This window comes from Numida meleagris, chromosome 2 (genome assembly GCF_002078875.1).
Source record: "Numida meleagris isolate 19003 breed g44 Domestic line chromosome 2, NumMel1.0, whole genome shotgun sequence".
NCBI classification, from domain to species: domain Eukaryota; kingdom Metazoa; phylum Chordata; class Aves; order Galliformes; family Numididae; genus Numida; species Numida meleagris.
The window spans coordinates 74720402-74733910 of NC_034410.1; the positions used below are offsets into that span (position 1 = coordinate 74720402).

Here is a 13509-nt window from a genome sequence, read left to right on the forward strand (position 1 = left end):
AGCGAGCCGGGGCGGGCGGGCGGGCGGCAGCCGGAGCGCAGACAATTGCGGGAGGAGGAGGAGGAGGACGGCATGGGGAGGGCCAACAGTCAGCGCAGCGCGGAGCCGGGGGGAGGAGAAAGGGATGCTCCCAGCCTCTTTTTTTTTTTTTTTTTTTTTTTTTGCCTTATTTAATGGTAACAAGTTGAAAGAGTAGCTTGACTAAATAGGGGACTGATTTTTTTTTTTTTTTTTTTTTCCTCCTCTCCGAGCGGCAGCGGCTGCGCTAGCCACGGCGGTGCCGGTGGCCGCAGCAGCTGCCGTCCTCCATCTTGCCTGGGAGGGGAACCGGGAGAGGAAGCGCGACCCCGCCCGAGGAACAAGGGTGGGGGCGGAAAGCTCGGGAATCTCCGGCTGCGTCCGGCGCTGCTCGGGCGGGGGCGGCCCCACGGCTGTGCTCCCACCGAGACCGCTCCCTATTGGCTGCGGCCCAGCGCGGGCTGCGGGGTCAGTCCCGGCGGTCCCCGAGAGCCAGGCGGGGTCTGGGCGTTGGATTATGTCATTCTTTTATTTTTAACCGCTTTCAGCTTCCCCTTCCTCACGCAGCGCGTGCTGCTCACGACGCTGCGCCCAGCGAGCGAGAGTGCTCGGTTCCTCCGCTATGCCTGCGGCTCTCGCTGCTCGGAGGGGAATGGGGGATACGGTTTGGATGGGGCCCTGGGCAGCCTGGTCCGGTGGGTGGCAGCCCTGTCCACAGCAGGAGGTTGGAGGTGATCATCTTTGAGGTCCATTCCAACCGGAGTCATTCTTTGATTCTTTGGTCATTTTCAAGTAACACATTTATGGTAACTATTATTTTTTTCAGTTATCTCAAGGAAACATCAAAATGCCTTCTATTGTGGACAAGTCCAATGAACATAAAGTAAGCAAACAGCTTGTGATAGTGTGATTGGGTGCCTGCTTCAATTACGCACTGGCACAGCCATGGTTCTCATGTTGAACTGCCAGAATAAAGTTATCTATGGGAGAGGTTGGGGGAAGAGTGCTGAAGAAGGCTACTGAGCACTTTCAGGAACTGACAAAGCTGAAGAACAGTTCTCAAACGCTTGTAATAATTCATAAGAAACGTTGCAAAGTCCGGCTGAAAATCATATGGCTTCAAGAGTTAGACTCCTGAGCCTTTGATAAGTGTTAAAAGCAAAGGTAACTTCAAGAGAAAATGTGGCTTTGTTAGTTATCACAGTCAGGTGATAGGGAAGTTGTTTTCCCAAGGTTTGTGTTAAGTTGAGGTTGTACAGCTTGCTGAAAAAGCTTTTGTGCAACCACCCCTGCCCTAATTTCTCCTACGGAGATGAGATTAGTTTGACTGAAAAGAATTTTTTTAATGTTTTTCTTTCAGGCAGTGGGCACAGGAAAATGTTTCAAATTAGCGTCCTGCTGGCAGAAGCAGTTGCAATGTGAATTCCTTTCTAGCTGGCCTAGCAGCAGCCACCGAGCAGAAACCTGCTCCTGAGCAAGCAGGAATCAGACGTGGGAGCAGGAATTAGATATTCTACACCAGCACAGAATAACCTGCACGAGAATGAGAGAAAATGGGATTGGTGAATGAAAAGAGTTAATATAATGAGTAAAGAAAAAATAGATCTCCTAGAAATTCCATAATTCAAGCTCTTAGTGACTTGAGAGCAAGGTGGTACTCACAATTATATGTTTTCAGAATTAAGACTGTTATTATGTGCAACAGTGGAAATTAATAGTTCCCACTGTTGTTGTAGATTGTTATTTGTAGTCAGTTATGCCATTATTGGCTTTGGAAGACTGTTCAGTCCATCAGCTGTTTGAAAAGGAGATACTGCACTTTTTTTTTTTTTTTTTTTCCACCTTGTTGCTCATCCACCCAACTACACAACTGATTGCCAGTGGCTGCTGGAAGGCCAAGGTCTGTTTGAAAAATTTTGAAGGCTGTGCGACTGAAATTTGTCTCTTCCACTGTCATCTCTATCTGCTGAATAGCAGGAGAGGCTTCTTTTGTTTACTACATGGGTGCCCTGAATCATGCCTCCCTTTAGAAGAGCCTCTCATCTATACAAAACCAAGGGAATCTGGAACAGTTCCCAGCTCCTAGGATTTTGTTTCATACATTGATTGAGATCAAGTGGTTGTAATTTACGTTCTTTACCTGCACCAGAGGCGGTCCTTACGGAGATACCTTCAGCAGCCAAATACGTGCATAACCTTTGCAGCGTTCAAAAGGACTGTAGCAATAGTTGTGGTCATGCTTACGTTCGTGATACAACATTTACCGATGGATAAATTAAATCAATAAAGATAGGAAAATTATATTCAAGTTGAGTTAGTGAACACTTGTAATTATATAAGGATTTGATGCACAGATATTAATACTGTGACTTTAGGGAATCAAGTTTCTTAGTCCATTTTGTTTCGATAATTTTAGGCTTAAAATTTCCCAGGAAGGTGAGGGGTGAGCATGAATTGTCTATGTGGAGAACACTGCGTGTAGAAAAGTTGCGTGAGTTTGCATACATTGGAAGCTTGGCATTAGCGAATAGCCTTGTTCTCCACCCTCGGCTCCGACTTTACTTCTCTCAGTTTTTGTCAGTCTACAAGTGTTTTTGCACCAATTACAATGATAAACTCAGTAGAAGAAAAATACTCTTATTAAATAAAATATTTTAAGGGTACCGTGACCTGCTAAATATCAATATAGCTAAGGCTGAGAAACATTTTTATTAATTGCTTACCAGGATTTTTTAAATCTAAATAAGTTGAAAAAATCGCTATTTTGTGAATGTACACATATATATGTATAAAGGCACTTTATTTTATGAAAGTAAATTGTTCAAAAAGACTTACACCTGAGAAAGATGAAAACTGTAAAAGAAGTATTGTTTCATTTGTATGTCCTTTATTTTTCATGTGTGGTGTCATACTTGGGTTGAACAGTCATTCTAAAACCATTATATTAATGCACAAAAGACTTTATTCCAGGCAAAGAGATCACTTGTGAAGGACGAAGCTTGCACAGTATCCAGGCTGAGAAGTGCCACGTGTCACCTTGTGTTTCATCCCTAAAGGACTATGCGAGCTGGATATTGCTCAAGTTCTTTTACTTCACCATTTGCTGTCCTCTTAATGAAGGCAAAGATTGCCTCATTTTTATAAGACGATAAATAAAGAGGGGCAACAGCTTGGTTTTAAATCACTGATACTTACAAGCTTTCAGGAGAAGTAAAGTAGGAGCTCCTTCATTTAGATGAGCATCAGACAGGAGATAACACTGATCTGTCTGGGTGGTCAGTCTGAATTTGTCTCATTGCTGAGAATCAAAAAAGCTTTCAATTGTGAGAAGGAAAAAAGAGACAACCGCCAGTTTTTTTGCAGTACTTCTCACAGTTGTTTACAAGTTTTACTACGCACTTTTATTTTACAAACTAAAACAGAGTGTAACAATATGAGGACAAGAGTTCCACATGGGCATTTTAAAGGAAGAGATGTGTGGACTTCCCTTCAATCTAGCCAGCCTGCAAGAACTGCTTCTTAGAAATATTATTTTTCTGTAGCAGGCTTTTGGCAAGTTCCAGATGAATCTGTAATGCAGAAGTGCTTGTGAAAAGTGGTAGAGAATGCCATACCAGTTGCTGTTGTGCTTTTGGGATGACAAGGCTTCTTTGAAGTTTGTGGCAGTTAAGGAAAGCAACCAAAGTTATTAATGTGTAGCACCTCCAAGTTGCTATCTGGACTCTTATCTACATTGCGCTTGTGTTATAGAAACATTTGTCAACTTCAAATTTTTCTCCAAGCACAAGATGCATCTGTGTTATCTGCAGAGCTGCTCTGAGCCATTTTCCAACAGTTACGATTATTATCTCCACCTTTTGTGCAGTAGCTTCTATGTCTTTTTGAAAGTGCGCTGTAGTTGTCTTGAGTACTATTAAGTCTATGTGGTCCTCTCTCGTACGGTATCAAACCAAGTTCTCTTTTCGTTATATGAATTTCATGAGCTTTTCAAACTTCTGCTTTTGACTCTTCATCAGTTTTTCTACTTTTCTGAAGAACAACCATTTTTTTTTTTAGTATCTGATAATGGATGAACTATCTGTCATCTGTGTAATATGTTGCCAGTGTACTTGAAAATATTTTTCAAGTATTTCCACTGGTAAGAATTTAGCATTCTTACATTTCTTATAAACTTAGAGCAGCACTGCCAGCACCCACCAGAGCATAACATTTCATAGGTACTCTTAATACCTGAAATAATAGGTTTAGTGCACTTAAGTTGAACACTTTATCTGGCCAGAGTTTGATGGCCACTACAACTGAAGTTTGCCTGCTCATGTGGTCGTGACTGTCAAATCTTCAGCAGGGAATGAAGCAAGTTTTTAGTAACCTACAGACCAATGTGTGCGTTTTTGCATGTCATTTACCAAAAAAGTTAACCATCCCGATTTTATTTATAGCCAAACCACAATTTTTTTTTTTTTTAATTCTCACCATTTCAGTGATGTGATATCTCTATAAAAATCCAGCTCCCAGTACTGCTACACGGCATGTACTGACTTGTCAATGTCAAGGACACTTCTGTTACGTGTAGAAATTATACCATCCGTCTGATGTTTTAATGACTATTGGTGGTCTATCTGCCATCTGTTGACTAACCTCAGCCTAATGAAGTGTTGGTTTTCTTTTTACACTTAGGCACTCATAATTCTACATTATTGTACAATTATTGGCAGCTGAACCACTTGGCTGCATCTCAGACAAGTCATTCCATTGCCTTTGCTGTCTACATCTTAAAAAATGCTTGTTCTTACCCTAAGGAAGTACGCATATATGTAAATGGACACACGTGCACACTCTAATTTCAGATTTTCTATCACTGGCATTAACATTTAGGCTACCCTGATCTTTCAAAGTGTACTTTCCTACATGTCCAAGATTTCCTAGGTAGATATGTGTGTACTGCTTCAGAGTCTTGCTGAAAGAATTGAACTTACTGTGCCTGGCTGAAAACAGCATGTACATTCATTATAAGATCACTGCCTGACTGAATCATGTCCAGAAATCCTAAGAGTAGGACAATGCATACTAAAGACTCTACAGATGTTTTGTTCCCCCTTTTTAATCAGTTGTACTCAAGGTGGCATGGGTCCTTGTTCTGTTTGTAAAGCAATTTTCATTTGAACATCCTGCAGTGTGCTTCTCACTTCACAATAGAGCAACATGTAAATCTGTATATTCTTGATCACTTAAGATTTGTATACCAGTGTGTTCATCCCTGAATTTTCAAAGTCTAAGTTTTGATTAGGGTATACCTCCAGGTAATCAAATAAGAGAGATGTGGTTGAAGTTTGGTTTGGATTGTTTTTTTTTTTTCCTGGATAAAGGGGCTGGCAACAGTACATGTGTTCATCTTAATTGATGAGGAGTTAAATATGTCTGCTCAGTCTTTCTTCAGTTTTAACAGCATTTCATGAAAAAAACTCAAAGAAAAATTCAAGGTTGTCCTCTTCTTGCTGAATTCCACCTTCTACCAACTCACATGTTAATCCTTACGAGGAAAACCATCTTGTTGGAAGTCTTCATAAGTTTTGAGCTAAGAAATCAGGCTCCAGCAATTTGGATGAACTGAAACAGTGAAGACTTAAGACCATGACTGGCTTCAGAGAAGACTGACTTTGCATCCTGGTGATGGAGGCTCAAAAATAGCTCACCAATTAATCTAAGCTATTATGCTGGTGATTGCCAACAGATTAGCAGGCAGTCTTACGCTATGTCCCTTTCTTATACCAAGCTTGAAGACACACCCTATTACTACACCTGTGAGAAAACTGTTCCCTCACTATCAAAGCAGTGTTAAGTCCAGACGTCAGTTATCCTTCTTCTTTAACAGTAATAGTTTATTTTACTTGCTTGCTTACAATCAGCTGTCAAAATAGTGTGCAAGAACAGGCATAAAGTAGCACAGAAGAGCCATACATAAAATAGAATTGTAAACTATGAATGCAGACAAAATCAAGAGTCAATCAAAACTGAAGAATAAAACAAATGGCATCCTGCTTCAGGAATTATCTTCCAGAAGAGAGCATTTAAATCAGTTCTCCGCTTGTGTACTTGTATTCATGTAGCTTCATCAGCATGCTGGTTTAGAGTTGCCCAGATTGGAAAGCATCTTGGATGCCTATGTCTGTATCACTTCTGTCAATCAGTATCTTCTAACAGGGACTGAAGAAATTTGAGTAACTGCTTATGCAACAAACAAACCAAATCCTTTTCTGTGCACAGAACTGAGTTGCAGTTTGAGCCATTTAAAATCTGCCAGTTTAAAAATTATGCATGTATATTTGCAACACTTTTGCACATGGTCCTAGGGAATTAGTTTTCACAGGAACTTACGAACCTACTGAATTTGTTGATTTTGTATGACTGAAGTCTTTGTAGCTTGATGGTTCCCCAAATGCATTCAGTGCCTGCTGGCTTCACTGCTTTGAATGGCAAAGAGTGTAAGTTAAGTAAGATTTACAACTGGACCTCGAGATTATTCAGGTTCACTTTAGAGTTCGGTAAAGAGCCATTTTCAAAACACAGGATTTTCAGTACCAGTAAAGGCTGTTCTGCTGCAGTGAGGCAAGCGTTTTTAACTAGACTGTATGAGTATACAAACAGATCCCTAGGATTTGTTTCATTTGGAGATAATGGATTTACTCAGAAAAAGGCTTTCACACTACTGAGGAGGCCTCTTGAGACCCATAGCTGGTTCCCCACCAACACCACCTGTTGTCGCAGGTGATTTCTGGTATCAAAGCCACATTTTGCAATTTGATTTATTTATTTTTAAATACGTACATGTATAATGATTTCTCCCTTCCCTTGCTTTTATCAAGGCTTTGTCTCCGGATTGGTTATTTCAGCATATTCTTTGCTTCCTGCAGTTATTTCACTATTGCTTATGGTCTCTATGCATAAAATGTGATGTGCTCAGATCAGTAAGCGAATGGTTTTATTTAGGGAGGTCAGCTTCTAGGTAAGAATTTATTATTCCTTCGTACCAAGCAGCCAAAATTGTCATCCTAGTTGGTTATACTGTTCACTAGGCAGTAGCAACAGATGTTATTGCTGACATTGATTTATCTTAGTGAATTTTGTGAGAGTATATGGTCATGAATTGCTATCTTCCAGAAGCTTGCCTTCTTCCAGGAGCTGCTGCAGTGGGAAAGAACTGACCAGTGTGGAACAAAGTTTCCTAGTGTTTCCTTTATTCGTACTGAGAAGGTCGAATTCCTTGCCATGCCTGGGCAGCCACTTGGCTTTCAGCAGCAGAAAGGCAGCAGCTGCAGCAATGTTCAGTGGGCAGAGAACAGTAAATAAATTGTTTTTATTTTTTTATGTCCTCTCCAATTTTTCAATTAGAAGACAAACCCTCTCTTATTTTCCTTCCTGCTTGGTGTATCTCTTTTTCTCCAGTATATCACAGTAAGCTAATTGAGCAAAATGCAACTGCTTGCCAGCATTTTGCTCCTTACGTGCTCGCTTTCTTCTCTTTTCTATTTAGCAGCTAATTTCATTGGTAGTCCCAGTTTCCTATTTTCAACTGAATTGGCTAATTAGAGTGGAACCCTTGGGCACAACAGTGACAAGTGTTTGATATTCGCCCCGAAAGGTATCCAGCACATACTGCTATTGGCATGTTAACTCCAGTTACAGCCAGTTGCTTCTAAAGATGTTCAGCAACTGGCAGACCATTCAGAACCTGAAAAGTTGTTTGGTGCTCCACATTCCCTCTGGAGTCTCAGCTGCTGTTTCTGAAGATAGAAATGCAGATGGGCTTCAACCCCCTTGTCTTTCCAGTTCTTAGCCCCTTTCTCAGTACACAAGACCAAAGATGTTATCTGTGTATGCTCTCATTCTGGAACAGATAAAGGGTTTCTTGATTTGTACATGAGGCAAGTTTACAGATCAGATGCTCAGTATGGCTTACAGTGCATCACTGCATCCCAGTTCTCAGAGATGAGGAGCAGATAATGTGGACAAGAGCAGTATTCAGTTGGCAGCACTCCCAGGAAATGCCCACAAACTTCTGGGCATTGGCATGCTTGTAAAAGATACTGTTTTTACATTTCACTAAAATGATTTGTGCAGATTAATAAGCCAAAATAATCCTTTGACAGGTAAAAGGCTTCATCTAATCATTCCTGTCGTCATTGTTATTAGTGTGTAGCCCTAAGATTTCACCAGATGTTTCCTTCGTACTGATAAGAGTTGCAAAATGACTTTTTGACTGTAAATTTCTAACGATATAGCAGCCAGATCAGGAACAAGTAACATGCTGTACAGATATCTATTTCAGTTCATTTGCTAAGGATTTCTTTTCATCTAAACACTAACATTTAAATTATCAATACTTCTTAATGAACGATTGCATGTGGGATCTCAGGGAGCAATTACTTGAAATTTTGCTTCTCACATTATGTGCTTGAATTTCTTTCCTATTTACTACTTCACCTAACACAGGTATTTCCTGTGTGAGACCTACCAAGTGTATAGTTCCAGCTTCCCCTAAACTTAGACACTTGTTCAATAAGTTTAGAAATTTGCACAGTTTAAGGAGGTTTTGATTTGTCATGTCTGCAAGGGCTTATCAAAGGTGCCTTGCACAGGAGATACAGCAGCTCGTGTGAATACTTGCCACTGTGGTGTTCAGTGAAAGGTGAGACCAATTTATGTCCTCTAGCCAAATACGAAATCTGAGCATCTTTATCACACTATGGAGATTGTGTGACAAGCTATAATTTCTTTATAAAATCAACTTTTCCGTACGTGGGTATTTTAGGTAACATGTTGATTCAAGTTTCATGTTCTCATTTATAACATTCTTCATAGACTTTGATTGCTGGGTTGAGCCATGAATCAATACCACTGCTATCACAACCTGCCCCTAAATTTTGTAAAAAAAAAAAAAAGTCTCCTCTGCTCTGGGCTGAGCAAACCCAGAGGCCTCAGCTGCTCCTCAGTCATCTTGCCCTCAGACCCTTCAGCATCTTCATAGCCTTCCTCTGGACACTCTCTCATAGTTTTATGTCCTTCCCATACTGTGGCACCCAAAGGCACACAGTGTCGCAGGTGAGGCCGCACAGCGCAGAGCAGAGCAGAGGGGACAGCCCCTCCCCTTCCTGGCTGGCAGTGCTGGGCCTGGTGCACCCCAGGGTATGATTGCGGCCCTTTGGGCTGCCAGGGCATGCTGCTGCCTCACATTCAGCTTTCCATCATCCAGAACCCCCAGATCCCTTTCCATGGGGCTGCTCTCCAGCCTCTCATCCCCTAGTCTGTACATACAGCCAGGATTGCCCCGACCCACTTAATATAATTGGTGGTTGCTCAGCCCTCTAATTTGCCAAAATCTCTCTGCAAGGTTTCTCTACCCTGGAGGTTTTGACAGTTCCTCCCATTTTAGTGTTGTCTTCAAACTTACTCAGCATACTTTCCTGTTTTTCACTGAAGTAATTTATGAAAACATTAGAGAACTGGCCCTAAATTAGAGCCCTGTGGAACCCCACTGGTGGCTGGTCACCAGGCTGATATAACTGCATTTACTGTAACTCTTTGAGCCTGACCCATCAGCAAATTTTTCATCCATTGCATTATGTTTTTGTCTAGCATGCTTTTTGTCTGTATGCTAGACAAAAACATGCTTGTCCCGAAGGACTTCATGAAAAACATGACTTCTCTTGGTCAACTAGGTAGGGAACCTTAACAATAAAAGGAAATTAAATTAGTTAAATGGCACTTTCCCCTCATGCAGTCTATCACAAAGTGTTTTTCTTGAAACTCTCAGACTAATCTTGTCCATAATTTTTCCAGGTACTGAAGTGATACTGACAGGCCTCTTATTACCAAGGTCTTCTTTCTTGTCCTTGAATACTGGGACAGTATTTGCCAGCTTCTAGTTGACTGGGACCTCCCCAGATTCCCTAGAACTGGATTTTATCCCTAGATAAAATTGCAATATGAAGGTCCCTAAGAACCTTATTCTTTAATTCCTTTTTTTTTTTTTTTTTTTTTTTTGTAATTTACTGGTTTATCCTTGTCATATTTCATAGCATGCAAGGGCACATACATGTACCTTATCCTTTTGATGTGAAAAAAATTGTATTTCTGATCATTTCACTCCATACTAGCATTTATTACAAAGATTATAGTTATTCACAAGCGCTCAAATTCTGCCCATCATCATGGATTTCATTTTCCACTTTTATATCTTGTGCTGCATTTGATAAATATTAACTACTATTTAACACAACAATTCTGTTTAAAATTTGTTATATGTAATGTCAAAAGATGGAAATACTTACACTGACTTTTCAAGTCACCTGGTGGACTTTTTAGGGGTTTTCCATAAGAATGGTATCAACAACTAAATATTCAAAATAATTTTCTGTATTTGCTGACAAAGATTTCTATACAAGGAATTTTTCAGAAAACATTCCTTATTTTTTTACTACAGTGAGAGTAATCTAGCATTTTTTTCCTTTTATGCCGCTTCTTCTGCACTAGCTTTAAGCCATCAGTTCTCTCCAACTGTAATTGCTTTGGCAGGATTCAAAGCTAGTTTTCTTCTTTTTCGTACATAATGAAATGAATTAACTCCTTCATCATTCATTCACGAGGCACATTTATTCCTTGCAATAAATTTAGAAGCATTATTGTTTCCCATCAAATCATCAACATTATTTTTTTCTAACATATTCAGAAAATACTTATATCCCATCGATATTTTCATGTATTTAAGAATCAAATTTTAGAGTATTAAGAGTATTATTTGAGAGTATTAATATTTTCATATATCTAAGATATTTAGATTACTGTATATTAGGTAATAAAGTGAATATTGAAAACATTCCAAAGAGTGACATGTTGCTTTAATTAATCCTGAGGTTTTGTGAACAAGGCCAGTCATAACACTATAAATAAACAATACAAAGCCACTCTCCAGAGTGATACCCATGGAAGAGTATGGTGACAGCTGAGGCTGGATACTAGTCATGGAGATGCAGAACTGCTTCAGATGGCTGTCAGCAGTCTTTTCATAATAGACTTACTGAATGAGTTGAACAAGTGTATGGGAAAGGAGGTGAGGAGAAAAAGAAGAGTGCTGTGCTGGGATAAGCTTGAAACAAACTGGTATTTTCATTTTCCATAAAATGAACTGTTATAAATGACAGAATTGTCTGGGTATTTTTTTCAATGACTGCTGACTTCGGAAGTGTTAGAGGTATGATTACAAGGAAAGGTTTCTTCTCTATTCACTAAACACAATGCACCATAAAAAGTGAAAAGACTAATCTGTAATGTCATCTTCTATCTTGTTTCAGAGAGCAATACCAAATGCTGCACAGAAATAAAGTTTTACCAATAGCCCTATGCTGTTATCATAAATCCTAAAATACCAGTATCACTATCCTGTGAGAAATATTCAAATTGTGACTATTGTACTTGTAGGTGATAGGAAGCTGATTGGAAAGCACGGTAAGAAAGGTGGTATCTTTGATCACATGAACTGGTATAACAGGAAAAGCCAGACAAGCTTTTAGGCACACATATGTTTCAAACCAACTGGAATACTCTTATGTGCCTTACCATTATTTATTTAGTTAGTTATTTAGTTTGTTAATGACTTAGTTAGCTACATTCATTGGCTTAAAAAGACTTTTTTCTTTCTGTAAATTTAGTTTCTCTTACATCCATAGAATACCATGGCCACAGAAATACTATTTTAAAATGATTTGAGATCCATAAATGGGTTATTTCCTTCCCCTTTCACATTAAAGAAAACAGGGGAGATATGAGCCCTTTGTCTCTCTATTCCATTTACCAAATTAAACTTTGATCGCATTTGAAACTATAATTCTCTGCATATTACACGGACTTAGTTACTTCTATACATTCCCATATGTATGTCTTCTGTGTTTCTGAAGACTTTTGTTAGTCTTTTCTGGACTCCATTGCTTCTCTACCTTTTATATCAGATAATGTAATAGAAGCTCATTAGATTTCAAAGTTCCTCTCCAGCTGGTAGTTTCCTGTGTTCAACAAGTTCTGGTATTAACAGTAAATATATTGGTGGCATAATCTTACTTTAGTCTGAATTGTGAGTTGTAGTCAACCCATCCAAAGAAGTCATCTAGCAGGTACACTTGTCTCACTTTTATAATATCCTTACTTTACACTAGCACAAAATTGGGGATTTATTACATTAAGCTTGGTGGGGGAATAAAGGTTTTACATTCTCATATTTATTTATTTATTTGTTTTAGTTCTGGTATGATAATAACAGATTAAAAAGTTTAGAATTAAATAAAAAAAATGAGAGACTTAATGCATTTAGAAATATGGACATAAATCTGTATTATACCTTTAGGAAAAGGTTAGACAAATAAACACAAGAAGTGAAATAGACTTATGTCTGCCTGCCTTGGGGTAGCGCTCTAAATTGGACAGCCTCTGAAGGTACTTTTAGACCTATAATTTTGCAGAATGAAATGCATAATTAAGATGTTTAGAGCTCCCTGTACATGCATTAATCTAAGTCATTTAGGTACATTTACATTTTACTAGTCACTCTCTTTCACATCACTAATAAATCACGCAGATAATGGTGGTTCTCGAATAGAGTCTTGCTCATACCAAACACCAGCACAAAATCATTCAACAGCGACTCCTCTTATTTTCATCTTTTCTCTTCTTCTGCTTACCTATTTCTCTTTGCCTTTTACTGTGTAACTTGTTTCATTTCTCCTTGATAGGAATTTATGTGGGAACTTTTCACATGGAAGATAAAACCATGTGTGCTAACATGTCAATTTATACAGTGATTTTTATACCAACATGATGCATTTTGTAAAGCTGGAATATTTTCTTTGGTTTATAGAATGTTGCTTTGGAAGAAGTTTTAATTAAAGTTGGAAAGGCTTATTTTAGTCTAGAGCAATCATGGCCATGCAAAGATTGATACAGTTTTAAAGCCTGCATATTGATTTAACAATGTCACTATAAAATGTACAGTAGTATGACTGTTCCTATAGAAACAGCCAAATATTCTAGTATAGACAGAACCTTTCTCTGTGATAAGATTATTTGGGCTAGCGACCTTTATCAAGTTAGACATACCTGTGAGATAAAGGGTGTAATTCTAATCTTCTGGTGTACAGCTGTATGTGTTTTAATTATTTTTCAATAAACAGATATTTCAGTAGACAATTGTGGATGCATTTCTTTGTTAAAAATAATAATAATAAAAAAGACTCTGGATTCCTTATGACAAATATTAAGACCTTTAGAAGAGGTTAAATGGAATCTTTGAAAAGTCAAGCTTTGTCTACAAGCAAACCCAGACTGCATATGCTTAGGTGCTTTCAGTGTTAATTACTAATTTTGATGTTCTTCTAGATCTCTTTCACAGTGAGTTGTGCTGCTTCTTTTCCTGTCTTAATGGCTGAATGAGTGGGGAGGGGCTGC

At 39.0% G+C, this 13509-nt stretch overlaps 1 long non-coding RNA gene across 1 annotated transcript; it reads left to right on the forward strand.

Moving 5' to 3' along the window:
* On the forward strand, positions 224–13246 carry LOC110393020. The gene is made up of 2 exons (XR_002434741.1): positions 224–901; positions 1379–13246. It is a non-coding gene; the product is annotated as an uncharacterized LOC110393020 (long non-coding RNA).